The sequence below is a fragment of the Opisthocomus hoazin genome, chromosome 3 (genome assembly GCF_030867145.1).
Source record: "Opisthocomus hoazin isolate bOpiHoa1 chromosome 3, bOpiHoa1.hap1, whole genome shotgun sequence".
NCBI lineage: Eukaryota > Metazoa > Chordata > Aves > Opisthocomiformes > Opisthocomidae > Opisthocomus > Opisthocomus hoazin.
Window position 1 is genome coordinate 1,892,022 of NC_134416.1, and position 15,741 is coordinate 1,907,762.

General features: G+C 51.9%; 1 long non-coding RNA gene across 1 annotated transcript; it reads left to right on the forward strand.

Annotated features, from left to right (window-relative positions):
• The first annotated feature begins 753 nt into the window (after nucleotides 1-753).
• Nucleotides 754-2,889, forward strand: LOC142360806 (uncharacterized). The gene is made up of 3 exons (XR_012763359.1): nucleotides 754-1,322; nucleotides 1,426-1,563; nucleotides 2,343-2,889. It is a non-coding gene; the product is annotated as an uncharacterized LOC142360806 (long non-coding RNA).
• The last annotated feature ends 12,852 nt before the right edge of the window (nucleotides 2,890-15,741 follow it).

The following is a 15,741-nucleotide window of genomic DNA, read 5'->3' on the forward strand; positions in this document are numbered from 1 at the left end:
GGTTATTATAAATTTCCGTGTAGCTAAATATTGATGTTCCACTCCAGCTTTATTGTCAGGCGTTCTCCTGGGCTGTCGTATTGTTCCAGGTGTTACGAATATGAAAAATCAAAGGCGGTTTATTCTTTTAAATAGCTTTGAGCTGGGTTGTATTGTTTTACGTCTGAAACCACTTGCGTTAATCAAGGGGGAGATTTGGGGTTTATTGCTCTGTCAACCAAGAGCTTGCGCTACGTGACATTACGATAGCGAAGGCAGGCGGCAGTCTCGCGCGGTTGAGATGACGGATGGTGTTACCCGTGGAGGGACAGAATCACAGAATCACAGAATGGCAGGGGTTGGAACTAGCCCAACCCCCCTGCCGAAGCAGGGTCACCCAGAGCAGGCTGCACAGGACCTTGTCCAGGTGGGTCTTGAATATCTCCAGAGAAGGAGACTCCACAACCTCCCTGGGCAGCCTGGGCCAGGGCTCCGTCACCCTCAGAGGGAAGAAGTTCTTCCTCATGTTCAGCTGGAGCTTCCTCTGCTTCAGTTTGTGCCCGTTGCCCCTTGTCCTGTCACTGGGCAGCACTGAAAAGAGCTTGGCCCCATCCTCCTGACACCCACCCTGCAGATATTTAGAAGCATTTCTAAGGTCCCCTCGCAGCCTTCTCTTCTTCAGGCTGAACAAGCCCAGCTCCCTCAGCCTCTCCTCGTAGGGGAGATATTCCAGTCCCCTCATCATCCTCGTAGCCCTCCGCTGGACTCTCTCCAGTAGCTCCTCATCTTTCTTGAACTGGGGAGCCCAGAACTGGACACAGTACTCCAGCTGCGTCGCAAGTTAACGAAGAAGTTCTCGAGCTCTGAACAGGGCGTGGATGGTTTTGCCCTCCTGAGAGCAGCTTTGGCAGCTTGTCAGGAGCCTGCAGGCTCCGCATATCCTTTCGTGTCGTCCTCACCTTGAATCTGGAGGAGCTGCTGGAGGGGCTGGCAGATCCCCGGGTGCGAATGAAGCTCCGCGTGGAAGGTGCTGCTCCCCAGGTACCTCTCCCCGTGTGCCTCGGGGCTTCTTGCTGAAGCAGCTGGTGATCCTGAGGGCACCCAGGCATCCTCCCTTCTCATACCTGCACTCAGCAGGAAGGGAAAAAACTCAAGAGGCAGAGGATGAGAGGAGGAATCTGCCTTGTAGTGCTCTGCTCGCTCTTCCCAGCCTCTAATTGCTTGAAGACATGGCACCGACGCCGTCTGTTCCGGGGAGCCACCACCCTGAAGGAAGCACGTTGCTTCCCCAAAAGGCCAGCCGATGTCTGGGGACCTCTCTGCCGCATCTGGGACTCGCACAGGTACATCAAGAGGAGGAACTTGTCCCTGAGAAACATCGTTGCAAGGTTTTGCTGAGCTTGTAGGAAGATTTTGCTTAATTGATTGTCTTTTGTTATGCTCCAGCGTGGTTAGCCCCCTCTGGAAGACAATTTTGTTGGACTGGAGCTGATGGAATGAGGAGTTGGGCAGACATAGGGGACAGCACGCATTTAGCTCCTGGAGAAGAACAGTCAGCTGGAACACATCATCCCAGCGCTAGAGGTACAACGGTGTGGGTCTTGCTTCCCATCTAAGGTGCAGTCTACAGTTTCTGGGCCGTCTCCGGGTCTGGCCTGAGCAATTTTGCTTTGATTGAAGGTCAAAACTGTAGAGCACCAGTGGGCAAAGCCCGCGCTGGGGTGTTTTGACCCTTATCACAGAATCACAGAATGGTGGGGGTTGGAAGGGACCTCTGTGGGTCACCCAGTCCAACCCCCCTGCCGAAGCAGGGTCACCCAGAGCAGGCTGCACAGGTCCTTGTCCAGGTGGGTCTTGAATATCTCCAGAGAAGGAGACTCCACAACCTCCCTGGGCAGCCTGTGCCAGGGCTCCGTCACCCTCAGAGGGAAGAAGTTCTTCCTCATGTTCAGCTGGAGCTTCCTCTGCTTCAGTTTGTGCCCATTGCCCCTTGTCCTGTTGGTGGGCACCACTGAAATATCTATCTACCGTCACGCAGCTGTGCCCAGGGAAGGTTTTAGTGTGAGACTGTGTCACCCGAATGCAATAAAGCTGGAGGTAAAGTTACCAGGCGCTTGGCTATTTTCACTCAAGCCGTTCTCTGCGGTGAGCTGGGCTGCTGTGCATCTGATTCCTGAGCGCAACAGCAGGTCTTTGAGCTCCTTTTGCAGCCACTGAGTTGTAATTCTCAGCTTTTTTTTTTTTGCCTGTTAATTGTTATAATTACTTTTAAAACCTGGCCCCTGATAAGGGGAATAGGTAGACACACTGGCTAGGTTTTATTACAGAACCTGCTTTTGCTAAAGAAGTTATTTTTGCTGAAGGCTTCCATCAAACTGCTGAGTCAAGACAACGGCTTGATGGGATAACATCTTCTCTGCTACCTTCTGTTCAGACCCTGGAGCCCCATTTGCCTCGGTAAAGACGTTGTGTTTCTTGGAAGGCAGCTGGTGTTAAAGGAGCCCTCAAGCAAACGCAGCGAGCTCTTGCTGGAGGAGACAGCGTGCGTGTCTGTAGTCGGCGGGTTTGACCCTGGATCCGTGCATGATGTACTCTGAAGCGGAGGGTGGTGCAATGCTGCTGGAAGCTGGGTCCCCACGTTGACCATTCCTTGGGGTCACAGAATCACAGAATGGTCGGGGTTGGAAGGGACCTCTGTGGGTCATCTAGTCCAAACCCCCTGCCGAAGCAGGGTCTCCTACAGCAGGCTGCACAGGAGCTTGTCCAGGCGGGTCTTGCATATCTCCAGAGAAGGAGACTCCATGACCTCCCTGGACAGCCTGTTCCAGGGCTCCGTCACCCTCAGAGGGAAGAAGTTCTTCCTCATGTTCAGACGGAGCTTCCTCTGCTCCAGTTTGTGCCCATTGCCCCTTGTCCTGTCGCTGGGCACCACTGAAAAGAGTCTGGCCCCATCCTCCTGACCCCCACCCTGCAGATATTTAGAGGCATTTCTAAGGTCCCCTCTCAGCCTTCTCTTCTTCAGGCTGAACAAGCCCAGCTCCCTCAGCCTTTCCTCATAGGAGAGATGCTCCAGCCCCCTCATCATCCTTGTAGCCCTGCACTGTACTCTCTCCTGTAGCTCCTCATCTGGTTTGACTTCTCCACTGGTTATGGAGCTGCTCGATGCTTTCCTGCCGGACGTGACACCACCTCGGAGCTTGGTGCCGGTGGTTACCTGCTCTGAACTTGACTTTTCAAGCAGGGGCTGGGCCATACGGTTATGCTATTCAACAGACCCACCCACGAAGGGTGCGTGGAGAGGCTTCAAGGGGGGTGCACCACGGGGCTTAGAACAAAAATAGTTACGCATCAGAGTGAAATCATTAACGCCCGTTGCCCGCAGAGACTAATTAAGGAGAGCTGCAGCTGTTTTTGGAAGCTCTTTGTGGGGATTACACGGCGAGCACATGGTGGAGGAGCCCTCCGAGTGTGAAACATTAGGCAAGGCGTTCCGTGCTGCTGCGTGTGCGGGCGCTGCGCCCCGAAGAATCGGGGGTGGGGGCGGGGATGGGGAAAGCAGGACAGAGTTTGCTGAACTGTTTGCTTGGAAACGGATTGCTGTCGTCTAAACAGCAGGCTGTGAGTGGTGACAGCCCCGGCTTAGGCACTGACAGATCGTGAATCACAGAATCACAGAATCACAGAATAGTAGGGTTTGGAAGGGACCTCTGGGGGTCATCTAGTCCAACCCTCCTGCTGAAGCAGGGTCACCTACAGCAGGCTGCACAGGACCTTGTCCAGGCGGGTCTTGAATATCTCCAGAGAAGGAGACTCCACAACCTCCCTGGGCAGCCTGTTCCAGTGCTCCGTCACCCTCAGAGGGAAAAAGTTCTTCCTCATGTTCAGACGGAAACCAGGCCGTCTAATGAAAAAGGCTAATCAGGTTTCCCCTCCTGGCTCCCCCCAAAAACCTGCTCCCTCCGTTGCATGTCGCTTCTGAAGAGGGATTTCATCATGCGTATTGGGGCTCGGCTGCCGTCCCAGGAGGGTCTGGGACCATGCTCCTGCCTGTTGGTCCTTGAAATCCTCCGACCTCGCCGTTCACATACTGGCAAGTGGTTTTATCTGTCTTAAAAGGCAGAGAAATGTTGTGTGCAAAAGCTCCTGAGATCCGTGTTTGACAAGCACTCTGTGCTGGTAGAATCGTAGAGTCCTTAAGGTTGGAAAAGACCTCTAAGATCATCATGTCCAACTGTGAACCCAACACCCCCATGCCTGCTAAACCATGTCCCAAAGTGCCACATCTACACATTTTTTGAACCCCTTCAGAGATGGGGACTCAGCCACCGCCCTGGGCAGCCTGTTCCAATGCCTGACCACTCTTTCAGTAAAGACATTTTTCCCAGTATCCAATCTGAACCTCCCCTGATGCAACTTGAGGCCATTTCCTCTCGTCCTATCGCTGGTTCCTTGGGAGAAGAGACCAACACCTGCCTCACTGCAACCTCCTTTCAGGCAGTTGTAGAGAGCGAGAAGGTCTCTCCTCATCCTCCTCTTCTCCAAACTAAATAATCCCAGTTCCTTCAGCTGCTCCTCATAAGACTTGTGCTCTAGACCCTTCGCCAGCCTCGTTGCTCTTCTCTGGAAAGAGAATCACAGAATCACAGAATGGTAGGGGTTGGAAGGGACCTCTGTGGGTCATCTAGTCCAGAGAAGAGGTACTTGAGGACTAGGAGTATTAAAGCTGCCTGGATAATCAGTGTCGTTTCGGATTTCAGTCACTTTATTTTAGAGCTGGAGTAAAGCGAATACCCTGCAGATCTCCCAGGCGTGCTTTCCAGGGTGTTCTGCGTCCCAGCTCCAACCTGGCTCCTTGTTGTCGTTGCTCAGCTGCTTTGTGGGGCTGCAGAGGTCCCTTTCACGTGCCGTTCATCTCAATGGTGTTGGCAGCACCTGGAGCTTTGCCTAGGTTGAGCTGGCCTTGATGGCGTGCGACCGTCGTTCCCCCATCCCCTCTCCCGCCGTGCAACTCCCGATGGATTTAGCCTGGCTGAAAGGGCGAGACTGAACCTCATTGCAAAGAGTGGCTGAAGTTTGCTGGGAACCCTCTACCCCATCATGCTTAAATTGTGTTGTACAAGATTTCCATTATTCCTCCTTTTGAACTTTCTGGTTATTTTATCTACTTCAGTATCTTGGCTTGCGTAAGATTGTGTTTTCTGCACACGGGATGCAAAAATCTGGCATTTCGTTCTCCAAGATCATGGGTTGTGTTGTATCATTGTGAAAGAAATCATAAGGATGCTTTGTAAAAACTTGTATTGAGTTGCGTGGGGCTGTTGAAATGCACCTGAAATATTTGATTCCTTGGTCTTAAACTCTCACAAAGCAGCACAGCGTTTCACAAAATGTTCGGGGTTGGAAGGGACCTCTGTGGGTCATCTAGTCCAACCCCCCTGCCGAAGCAGGGTCACCCAGAGCAGGCTGCACAGGACCTTGTCCAGGTGGGTTTTGAATATCTCCAGAGAAGGAGACTCCACAACCTCCCTGGGCAGCCTGTTCCAGTGCTCCGTCGCCCTCAGAGGGAAGAAGTTCTTCCTCATCTTCAGCTGGAACTTCCTCTGCTTCAGTTTGTGCCCGTTGCCCCTTATCCTGTTGGTGGGCACCACTGAGAAGAGTCTGGCCCCATCCTCCTGACACCCACCCTGCAGATATTTAGAAGCATTTCTAAGGTCCCCTCTCAGCCTTCTCTTCTCCAGGCTGAACAAGCCCAGCTCCCTCAGCCTCTCCTCGGAGGAGAGATGCTCCAGTCCCCTCCTCATCCTCGTAGCCCTGCGCTGGACTCTCTCCAGTAGCTCTTCATCTTTCTTGAATTGGGGAGCCCAGAACTGGACACAGGACTCTAGATGAGGCCTCACCAGGGCAGTGTAGAGGGGAAGGAGAACCTCCCTCGACCTGCTGGCCACACTCTTCTGAATGCACCCCAGGATCCCATTGGCCTTCTTGGCACCCAGGGCACGCTGCTATCTCATGGTCACCTTGTCATCCACCAGCACATCCAGTTCCCTCTCCACAGAGCTGCTCTCCAGCAGGTCAGCCCCAGCCTGTACTGGTGCATGGGGTTGTTCCTCCTCAGGTGCAGGACCCTGCCCTTGCCCTTGCTGAACTTCATCAGGTTCCTCTGCGGTTTGTTATACCGGCTTAGATCATCTGCTCTGGCCCCATGCCCGAGCAATAGCCAAGGCATGGTTCTTCTGGTAGCTAAGGTGAAAACTTTGGGAGGTGTTAGCGAAGCTGAGAGTCGGGCTGGGAGTGCAGCTATTCACACGCCTTCGGCGAGCTGCCTGGTGGCATGCGCAGAATCCCTCTAGCGCTGGGGATTACGGTTTCATGGTTTGCACGTGGGATTTGCCGCGAGCTCCTGGTTCTTTTTATAGAGAGACTATTCTGGGGGTATTTCGGCGAGGGGATTTCTGACCTTTGAACAAGAAGCTGTTGAGGCGTGGAGCAGCGCAAAAAATCCCAAGTACCTTTGCTTGGTGGTCCTTGCTCAAACTCAGCCATTTCCTATCTGGGACGTTGCTTGTTGAGGTGTTTTGTCATTGCCGTGTGCTGGAGCCGTGCCCAGAGATTTATTTTGGTGGGGTGGCCTCTTGGTGCATCTTGGCTTTGTCAGAGAGGGTGCAAGAGCCCCGCCAGCCCTAGGAGATTGTCCTCCTGGAGCTTGCCAAGAGAAGCACCTTCAGGTGAATGTAAATTGGTAAAAGCCCTTTGCAGGACAGAGTTATGCTACAGGCCAGGAATTTGAGAGCATGGATTTGGGTATTGATCCGACGGGGCTGAGGAGAAGTCTAAAAGAGGTGACGGAAGACGAGGCAGAAAAAAACAGGGGGAGGGTTGTGCAAATAAGAAGTAACCTAAGCAGTGGAGTATTTTATTAACTAATAATACTCAGCACTAATTGTCTTTATGAGACTGTGCGAACATTAATTAAGCTGCTACCACCTGCGAGATAGGTAAGGAGGAATGCTCGGTTTTACGCGCGGGAGAGCCGATGAGGCTGCGCTTTTGCAGGGTGCTGAAATCTGTGCCTGTTGGAGGGCTCTGAGGAGTCCCATGGGTTTTGGTTGGGCTCTTTGCCAACATCTGCACGAGATGCCCCATGGGATGCGTCGTCTTCAGGTTGCGTTCAGGTTGTTAACCAGAAATAGGACTTCTGGTGTAGTGGGATATTTATGAACTATTTGAAGGTCACAGAATCACAGAATGTTCGGGGTTGGGAGGGACCTCTGTGGGTCACCCAGTCCAACCCCCCTGCCGAAGCAGGGTCACCCAGAGCAGGCTGCACGTGACCTTGTCCAGGCAGATCTTGAATATCTCCAGAGAAGGAGACTCCACAACCTCCCTGGGCAGCCTGGGCCAGTGCTCCGTCACCCTCAGAGTGAAGAAGTTCTTTCTCATATTCAGCTGGAGCTTCCTCAGCCTCAGTTTATGCCCGTTGCCCCTTGTCCTGTTGCTGGGCACCACTGAGAAGAGTCTGGCCCCATCCTCCTGACACCCACCCTGCAGATATTTGTAAGGTCCCCTCTCAGCCTTCTCTTCTCCAGGCTTCTTCTCTCCTTGTAGGAGAGATGCTCCAGTCCCTTCGTCATCTTTGTAGCCCTCTGCTGGACTCTCTCCAGTAGCTCCTCATCTTTCTTGAAGTGGGGAGCCCAGAACTGGACACAGTACTCCAGATGGGGCCTCCCTAGGGCAGAGCAGAGGGGGAGGAGAACCTCCCTCGACCTGCTGGCCACACTCCTCTTGATGCACCCCAGGATCCCATTGGCCTTCTTGGCAACCAGGGCATGCTGCTGGCTCATGGTCAACCTGTTGTCCACCAGGACACCCAGGTCCCTCTCCGCAGAGCTGCTCTCCAGCAGGTCCACCCTGAGCCTGTACTGGTGCATGGGGTTGTTCCTCCCCAGGTGCAGGACCCTGCCCTTGCCCTTGTTGAGCTCCATCAAGTTCCTCTGCACCCAACTCTCCAGCCTGTCCAGGTCTCACTGGATAGCAGTATGGCCTGCTGGTGTATCATCCACTCCTCTCAGTTTTGTGTCATGAGCAAACTTGCCTATAATACCATGACAGTGCCAAAAAGCCCCAGGTGGGATTTGAAGAAGTGCCTTAAGTGCCTTGACCAAAATAGAGAGAAGACCTGAACAGGCTTTTGTGGTCCTCTTGGCCTTTGTGGTGTGCAAGGGCTGCACGGGGACATCCTGATGAGCACCCGTGGGCACTGCAGCAGCCCATCTTCCACAACGTCCGTCTGCATCCCCCGGGCAGGCTGCGGGAGGACCTGTTGGCCCGAAGAGCCGAAACCGCCTGTCGTGAGCTTGGTGAATGTCAAGAGGCCGAGGAGGCAAGTCATATCGTTGGACTGATACGAAGGAGAAAGGAGCCCATTTTCATCGAAAGGTCTGGAGAAGGGGAGACCCGAAATAACTGCGCTGTGAACTGGGACAGTTGTTGTTGCTGGAACAGCTCGGTAATAGTAGGAGCCTGGTCTGGGAATGTGGAGAGCGTCACTGCTGCCACGGTGTCGGGTTGTCGTTTGTTAGTATTTGCCTTCACAGCCAAGTTTCTCTTCTGACTTTTTGGATGAACTTGGTGTTAAAAGTTGGAGGGGGGAGATTTTTCAAAAGCAGATCTCGGGGGGTTTTGCTCACCTGCCTCTCACAAGCTCTTTAGGAAACCATAGCTGTACTCACTGATGCGTTGTCACTGAATGTGAATTATCCTGGCCTCTGTCTTTAGTTTCCTACTGGACTTCACAATTTGAAAAAACGCAGCTGACCGTCTCAAAATGGAAAAGAAAAAGAAGAAAATCCAGCAAAAATCCAGCAGGGCTTCAGCTGAGCCCATACTGGGGAGCAGAGGGCTTTCTTGGATCTGCTGCTTTAGATGCTGCTAGTTGGAGTGATTCCTCACCAGTTTCTCCTTCCAGGCTGTCGTTTCCAAACTTGCTTCTCTCCAAATGCTCAGGAAAAAAAAAAAACCTTGCTAAAAATGATTAAGCTGAACTGGATTGTCTTACACAAGATAGCAGATTGCAAACACAAACACTTATACATCTGGTGCAGGTTGGTCATGGCAATGTCCTAATGCTGGTGAGATGCAGCCAGAGCATCTCACCGTGTCCCATGCTGCTGTCCTCACCACCGAGCAGACCCCGGCTGCTCCTGTGGTCCAGAGACTGAAGAGACACTGCTGCTCCAAACTGCACGGTGGAGGCACCTTTCTTCCAAAAGGCTGTAGAAAGGCTGGTTCTGCTACCTAGGTGGGTGGTGCAAGGTCCTCCTTGGCTTAGGAATTACCCTCCTCTTGTAAGTAGTTGCCAGAGTGGGATGTTTGAAAACAGTATTTAGTGATGGAATGGAGACCTGGCGGTTTGACGTAAGGTTCTTGCAGTTTTTTCTCATAGGCGCCGTTGTCAGTGGTATTTCTGGCCCTACTTTAATTTCTGTTCCTGGATCGAATGTTCGTCGTACTGGGAAGTTGACACCTAGGGCTTCTCTCCGTGTGACCTTTCCCAAATGCAGTAACAAAATAGCAGGGAAAGGAGGGCTTTAAGGGAAGACTCCTCTAACTTAAGTGATCTTTGTTTATTAATTTAACCATCGTGAAGAGAAACTATGTGCCCTCTCCCTATAAAATGGGTCAGTATTTCTTGACCTGCTTCTCCTCTGCAGGGAAACGCTGATAGTGCAGTGAGAATGGAGGGTACCATCACTTCCATTTGGAAATCCTTTTTTATTTTTCCTTTTTGCTAGTTCTTCCTCTTCCAGTTGTCGATGCTGTTCCTTTGCAAGTCATGATGGAGCTGGGTGGTTTGGGATATGGCAATCAAAGGGGCTGTCGTGAACTTAAGTGCGTGCTGCACGGCCTTTGGGGAGGGCAGAGGAGCTCAGTACCGGGACAGGCCTGACTCAGACCTATAGAAATCATGGGAGGATGCCCGTTGGATTTAGCAAGACTTGCCTTCACCCATCTGAGAGGGGACCTTAGAAATACTTCTAAATATCTGCAGGGTGGGTGTCAGGAGGATGGGGCCAGACTCCTTTTCAGTGGTGCCCAGCGACAGGACAAGCGGCAACGGGCACAAACTGAAGCAGAGGAAGTTCCAGCTGAACAGGAGGAAGAACTTCTTCCCTCTGAGGGTGATGGAGCACTGGAACAGGCTGCCCAGGGAGGTTGTGAAATCTCCTTCTCTGGAGATATTCAAGACCTGCCTGGACAAGGTCCTGTGCAGCCTGCTCTAGGTGACCCTGCTTCGGCAGGAGGGTTGGACTAGATGACCCACAGAGGTCTCTTCCAACCCCAAACATTCTGTGATTCTGTGATTCTGTGATCTCTTTGGGCTTGAGCAGAGGCTTTGCTCCGTGCAATGTGGAGCGTTGGCTTTTTGACTGGTGCAGGGTGCAAAGAAGTAACAACCCTCTGAGAAATAGAGGTTATGCCCGTTTTTTCTAAGTGGTCAGGGTTTTGTTCCTTCTGCCTGTCTTGCTTCTGGGGGAAATTCAGTGTTGATCATGGTTGCCCATACTCCTGCCCTCCTTGTACCTCTTCCTTTAGTGGAGAAGCAGGAGGAGAGAGCTGGTTGGCCTTCATCCCAGGTTCATCTTCCGTCCATCGTCAAGATCTGATGACACTGCCTGTCATGGGTCAGGATGTGGGCCCTCGTCCCTTGCAGGCAAGCGTTGAACTCGAGGGCAAGGGTTGGTGCGACTCCTTGCATGGCCAGGAGCTCGATCCAATGGCCTCACATGGTAGTTTGGGAACCACCACCCAGCTGTGACTCCAGTGGGTATTATTAGAAGTGATGTGGTCACACTTAAGCCACAGAAGCGTCTCTTGGCATTTGTGTACTGTTCACTGTAAAATTATCCCCCGAAGGGAGAGGGGGAAGCACGGTCCCTTGGGTGGTGAAAGGAGACCCAGATCTAGCGGTAGTTTCGGCTCCGGATTTGTTCTGGGGAGTTTCCAAGGGCATCGCGTGGTGAACCGGGCTTCCACGTGGCTCGCATGGTGTATGGAGTTATGCAGGACTTGCACCCGGAGGATTTATTTGTAGGAGGACGTGGATAGTAGCTGTTTCTCCAACTGAAATATGTATTTGGTTTAATAACAAGTAGGAGCACATGCCCTTTTCCCTGAGACTACAGAAAACCCTAGTAGCGCTGTCAATAAAAAGATTACCTGACAGCCTAGAAGGGAAATGAAAATTTATCAAATATTACTACCCCTGTCTAGGATGGCTTGTCAAACCTGGAGGCAGGAGAAGCGAGATTTCTTGTTCTTCTTTCCTTCTCCCGCGTTGACATCCCTGGGTGAACCCGAGGATGGTACGAGGGGAGCGCTCTGCTCGCCTGTCACTCAGGGTTTAGAAATTTAGGTGTTTATTGGAAGCAGAATCTAGGCATTACCGGAGGTTTGTAGTCGCAGAAGAAGATGCCGTTTCCTTCAGCACGTGCTGTTGGAGAGGCTAAGATGACTGCTGTGGGCTAAAGGGATGGAAACCTGAACATAAAGCTCTTTGGCTGGAGGGCAGAGATAGGATTATCGACATGTTGGGTAAAACAGCGTTTGTTTTCAACTGCAAATGGAAAATTTTCTTCTCCATTTTGCTCCCTTCTTCGTTAGCAACCTTGGATAAGGCAAAGTTCATTGGGACCAGGTGACTTGAGGTCTGAGCTTTCCTTATTTCGATGGCTCTAACTTTGTCGTTGACTTCTGGAGCTAAGAAGCCACCAGTGCCAAAGCTTTTCTCTTTGCTCCCTTGCCTGAAAAGACAGTACGGGGTCATCTTTGTGGCTTTATGCTAAATAATCATGGCCAGAAGGACCTTGAATTAAAATTAATGCACAGTATCTCATGTGATGTGATGCTTATTTCAGATTTCCTATGAGGAATGGCTCACTTGAGCCACAGAATAGTTTGGGATGGAAAGGACCTTTAGAAGTCATCTAGCCCAACCCCCCTGCAGTGAGCAGGGACATCTTCAACTAGACCAGGTTGCTCAGAGCCCCGTCCAACCTGACCTTGAATGTTTCCAGGGTTGGGGCATCCACCACCCCTCTGGGCAACCTGTGCCAGTGTTGCTCCATCCAGGTAGCCAATGCCAGTTTTCCTCCTGTAGTCCTCACTCATGTTTTCAACACCATAAATTTAGATGACCACGAGCCCCATATGGACTTCCACCAAACAAAGTTCTGGTCGTCATGTTTCCATGGTTTAAGTTCCCTCTCACTGCCCCCACTACAAAAAGGGCCATTTATTTGGATCAGACTTGTGAGAAGATCTCATCTTTGGTGCAGAAATGGTGGTTTTGACTCATCGGGTCCCCCTTAGGACCTGGTGATGTTGGTTTCTACAGTTCTGACCATGGGATGGGATGGTGGGGTAAGGTTTGGGTGCCTCTCGGTGCCATCTAGCCCCACACTGAGCAGCTGGAGCTGCCGGAGGGTCCGTTCTCCTTTAGCACAGATGAAGCCGTGGTGTTTGGGGAGGTGGAAGAAGTGGATGCGTGCCAAACTCACCCAGCTGTATCACCCAAATGGGCAATACAGGCAAATAAACCGCATGCACCGATGCTTGTGTGTAGCTTAGGCTGTGAAAATATTTATTTATAGTAACTCAACAGATCCTGTAGCTGCTTTAAGCAAATGAGGACATTTCTTTAAAGCAACAGCAATGTTCTTCCTCCTCCCCGTACCCCTCCGAACTCTCTTGAAGTTCCAGCATATGAGTTAGCACAAGCGTTTACTGCTGGCTGTGTGCATGCGGTGGCAGCCCTGAGTCTCTGGAGGCAAGCCACATGTGTGCTACTTCCAAAATAACTAATGGTGAAGTGGCCCCAATGTTGGTTTTGAGAGTGGAGCTTCTGAGGAGCAAAATCATCGCTTGCCGTGTAAGCTAGATTTGGGACCAGCATCTATCCCCAACTTCATCTCTTGGAAGCAGCTCAGATAAAGGGATTTTTCACCAATGAAATAAAAACTGTGTTGGAGAGAGGTTGCAAAAATCAGAGAGGTCATGTTATTGTGGTCTCCTCGGTGGACATGCAAGTGGGGAGATGCTGAGAGAGGTGGGCAGCCACAGTGACAAACTAGGCTTTGCTCCTTCGGAGATGGCTCCTCCTCTTCAACCCAAATTTCCCTTGGTACAGCTGAGTGCCTCCTTGGCTCTTATCTGCTTCCCTTCATGCCTCATCTTATGGCTCAAAAGTAGGTTCCCATCACCCTCGGACTGCTTTATGCCTTTGAGAATTTGGTACAACATCCCCCAAGTGCAGAATTCATTCTGGACTGTGCGTCTGTGTTCTGGGAGAGGACTTTTCTTAGGTGCCAACCCAAAGTTACATCTGGTCCTTCTCTGGGAGTGAAATGAAATGAACTGAGGAGCGAAACAAAATGAACTGATGGATGCTGTGTTAGGTGGAAACAGGCCCCGGTGTGGTTTGTTGGCTGCCTGTGGCAGCAGACATCTGCATGGACAGAGATGCTAGCAGTGCTTATGTCACAGAATCACAGAATCCCAACATGGTAGGCGTTGGAAGGGACCTCTGTGGGTCACCCAGTCCAACCCTGCTGCCGAAGCAGGGTCACCCACAGCAGGCTGCACAGGACCGCGTCCAGGCGGGGCTTGAATATCTCCAGAGAAGGAGACTCCACAACCTCCCTGGGCAGCCTGTGCCAGTGCTCCGTCACCCTCAGAGGGAAGAAGTTCTTCCTCATGTTCAGATGGAACTTCCTGTGCCTCAGTTTGTGCCCATTGCCCCTTGTCCTGTCACTGGGCACCACTGAGAAGAGTCTGGCCCCATCCTCCTGACACCCACCCTGCAGATATTTATAAACATTTATTAGGTCCCCTCGCAGCCTTCTCTTCTCCAGGCTGAACAAGCCCAGCTCCCTCAGCCTCTCCTCGTAGGGGAGATGCTCCAGTCCCCTCACCATCCTCGTAGCCCTCTGCTGGACTCTCTCCAGTAGCTCCTCATCTTTCTTGAACTGGGGAGCCCAGAACTGGGTCTTATCTCCATGGGTTTTTTGGGGGGAGATGCTGAAAAGTAATGCAACGTCAATAGCATCGTGTGGGCGTGAATTCTTCCTCCATTACCACACTGCAGCTGGAGACGCTGGCTTTTCTACTTCTTTCCCTGAATGCTGAGCTTTGACCCTGGGGAGGAAGGGAAGGAGTTCATGTAGATAAACCTTTGCCGAGCTGGCAGTCCTGCATGACGAGGGTGCCTTGGGCCTCACTGCCTCCAGGATCAGTGTTCAGTGATTTCTTTCCGATATAATTCCCTGATCCGTCTACGTGAGCATTTCCACGCAAGAATGTGCTCCTGAAGCATCGTCCTGCTGTTAGATGCGTGTTGGGATGGTCTGAGTACGGCTCGAGTGCTAGGAGGTGCGCGAGTCCGAGGAAGCAGCTTGGTTTTCCCAACCGGGGAAGAGTCCCGCAAATGGCAAACTTGCACGAGTTGCTTTGAAGGTAAAGAGCTGGGATAGAAAAGGCACCGAAGTGAAGGCCCACGCTTTCCTCTTCTTCCTTCCCATCCATTCTAGGCTTTGTAGAGCGATGGATAAAAGGGGGAAGGAAAAAAAAAACCCAACCAACCAACCCACCCGCAATAATCTATAGCAACTGTCACCCAGCAAACTACTCCCATTTCATACGGATAGGTTAGGTGTCAGCGCGCGATCGATGGCTCTCGTACAATAATTATAAAAACTAGCGGGTTGTGTTGCTTGAGTGAGTTTAAGAAGAGTAGGGTCTCAATCTTTCCTCTAATAGGGCTTTGACAGTCCGCGGCGCCGAGGCTTCGTCTTAGTCTGACAGTGTTGTCATTAAACACCAGGTAGCGTGGAACAACAGAGAACACGGGTTCGGAGCGCCAGGGAACACGCGGCTTTGACAGGAGTTATTTGTCATCGAAGAGCTGCCCAAACTCCTCAGCCTGCAATACGGACGGCTGCTTAAAGTGACTTATTGCCCCTGTCGGCGCCTGCAGTTGTGATTTGATAATCGGTAAATGTTTGTCAAAGATGAATTCCCTCTCTGATTCAGTGCTGTGCTGGAAAAGCAAATGAAAAGCGGGGGAAAAAACATCTTGAGTGGATTAAAGACTGGGGCAGGATGATGGAAACAACAGGTTTCCCAGCTAACTTGCTCTGCTTCCTTCGGGGAGGTAAAGCGTCGAGGCTCGGGATGCTGCTGCTTCGCTGGCGTGGTGGGATGGGGTCTTGCCGTCAGCACGGGTGCCGAGGGACTGGGAGAGCTGTGTCCGTTACGAGGGTGGGTTTTTAGAGGCCTCAGAGTTCCTGGAGCTGCAAGTTGCATCATTCCGGTGCTTGGTCTTGAGGAGGTTAACTGTGAGCCAGCAGTGTGCCCTGGCTGCCAAGAAAGCCAATGGGATCCTGGGGTGCATCAAGAAGAGTGTGGCCAGCAGGACGAGGGAGGTTCTCCTTCCCCTCTACACTGCCCTGGTGAGGCCTCATCTGGAGTACTGTGTCCAGTTCTGGGCTCCCCAGTTCAAGAAGGATGAAGAGCTACTGGAGAGAGTCCAGCGGAGGGCTACAAGGATGGTGAGGGGACTGGAGCATCTCCACTACGAGGAGAGGTTGAGGGAGCTGGGCTTGTTCAGCCTGAAGAAGAGAAGGCTGCGAGGGGACCTAATAAATGCTTATAAATATCTGAAGGGTGGGTGTCAGGAGGATGGGGCCAAGCTCTTTTCAGTGGTGC